This window comes from Rhinolophus sinicus, linkage group LG02, assembly GCF_036562045.2.
Source record: "Rhinolophus sinicus isolate RSC01 linkage group LG02, ASM3656204v1, whole genome shotgun sequence".
NCBI classification, from domain to species: Eukaryota; Metazoa; Chordata; class Mammalia; order Chiroptera; family Rhinolophidae; genus Rhinolophus; species Rhinolophus sinicus.
Window position 1 is genome coordinate 172,054,611 of NC_133752.1, and position 1,851 is coordinate 172,056,461.

At 40.1% G+C, this 1,851-nt stretch overlaps 1 pseudogene; it reads left to right on the forward strand.

The window, feature by feature from the left end:
* The first annotated feature begins 298 nt into the window (after nt 1-298).
* On the forward strand, nt 299-1,599 carry LOC109454251 (mitochondrial import inner membrane translocase subunit Tim8 A; annotated as a pseudogene).
* The last annotated feature ends 252 nt before the right edge of the window (nt 1,600-1,851 follow it).

Here is a 1,851-nt window from a genome sequence, read left to right on the forward strand (position 1 = left end):
TCTAAGTAGGCTCTTAATTTCCATGAGTAAGGGTTGCTCCAGCCCATATTTTGGATCACCAGGTAACAACAGCTCTTTACAGAACACCTAACTTACTGGAACGCAGCAAGCCACTGGTTAAGAGCACAGCACAAAATATCCACCCCTCACAAGTACTTCTGTTTAGCTGAGTTTCCATCCAGACTCTGTATTTAAAGTGCTCATCATATAGTTCTCCTCAGGGTCTGTGCAAACAAACAAACAATAAAGGGAGTGGGACGAGAGGGGAAGCGGGGGCGGGGCTTTCGAGCACGGATTGTGCAGACGCAGTGCACTCACCAGGCGGTCCCCAGGGCAGCGGTTTGTGGTTCTAGCTCCTTGGTGGAGACTGGTGAAGGTAGGTGGGTTGGTGCGGTGTTGGTCTCTGCACACGTGGCCATGCTGGGATGGATTCCTTTTTGTCTTCCTCCATGGCAGGTTTGGGCTCCGTGGACCCACAGCTACAGCATTTTATCGAGGTGGAAACTCAGAAGCAGCGCTTCCAGCAGTTGGTCCACCCAATGACGGAACTTTGTTGGGAAAAGTGCGTGGACAAGCCTGGGCCAAAGTTAGACAGTCGGCCTGAGGCCTGTTTTGTGAACTGCACTTCATTGATACAAGCCAATTCATCTTGAATCAACTGGAACAGACCAAGAAATCCAAGCTAGTCTTTTCAGAATGCCTTTCTGACAGATTTTTGCATTACCTTTTTGGAAAAGGAAGGTAGTTGAAGAAATGAAAAGTGGTTGATGGGATGGTTGAAGAAAGGGCTCCTACTCTTGTCACTCTTGGGACATTCTTGTCATCTGAGAATGAACAAAGACCAATTTTTTGTGTGTTTGGGGTTTAAGGGTCATATGAGTATTTGGTTGTGTTATTTTATTTTATTTTTGTCAATCTTGTGAAAACAATTGACAAATGAATGGAAAACTTGACTAGATGCATATTACTGTATGTGGGACTATGTTTTTCTCAAACTTCCATTAACTGCTTCCTATAATTTGTGTAGTGGACCTACTTTCTATAATTTGATGGTGGGACCACATGGTAAAATCTGTCAACTGTGTGGATTCATGACACATTTCCAGGGACATTGATACACATCTTTGTGTCTCTGAGAAAGGGCAGCAGCGGAGGAAGAATAATTTGGTACTTGACTTGCAGGCCTCCTTATCTTGTGTTTTGACCATCAGTGCTGTAAAAAAAATCTGTGGTATGTTCATAACAATACAATTCAGATTTCTAAATTATCTCCTTATACTGTGATCAAGGTAGTACAGGCAGCCTCAGTGTCTAGGGAGGCCTTTAGTTATAAAGGAATCTATAGACAGTGAATGTAATTCTCGTTACTAAACTGCCACAAGGAAGAAGTTAACTTACCCTGTATATCACAGTCAAGAAATTCAAAGATGTGCCTTATTAGTTGTAAAGATTTAGACCTGTCAAAACTAACAGCAGTTTCAGGTAGATGTGCATGCCTAATGTTAATCAGTATAGACTCCATTTATTGAATTCTTTTGATCATTGAAATAAAAGCTACTACAAGATTCAAAATAAATAAATATAAAATAAAATGAGCCAAAGTTTCTGGCTGGCATCACTATATTCTGCACAAAGTCTGCAATAGCTTCTCCACCTGGAAATTCTGATAATAATGTAGCTTTGCCCTTGTCTCTGTCATTTAAAACTTTAAAAACCTTTTTTTTTTTTTCCAGCTTATGCCTTCTCATTGTTCCTCGTCTATGTTTTCCATAATATTTATTTATTTGGAATTTAATTTATCATTTTAACTGTGCTATTATTTTTATTAGCATTTTTTGTTACTGCTTATAT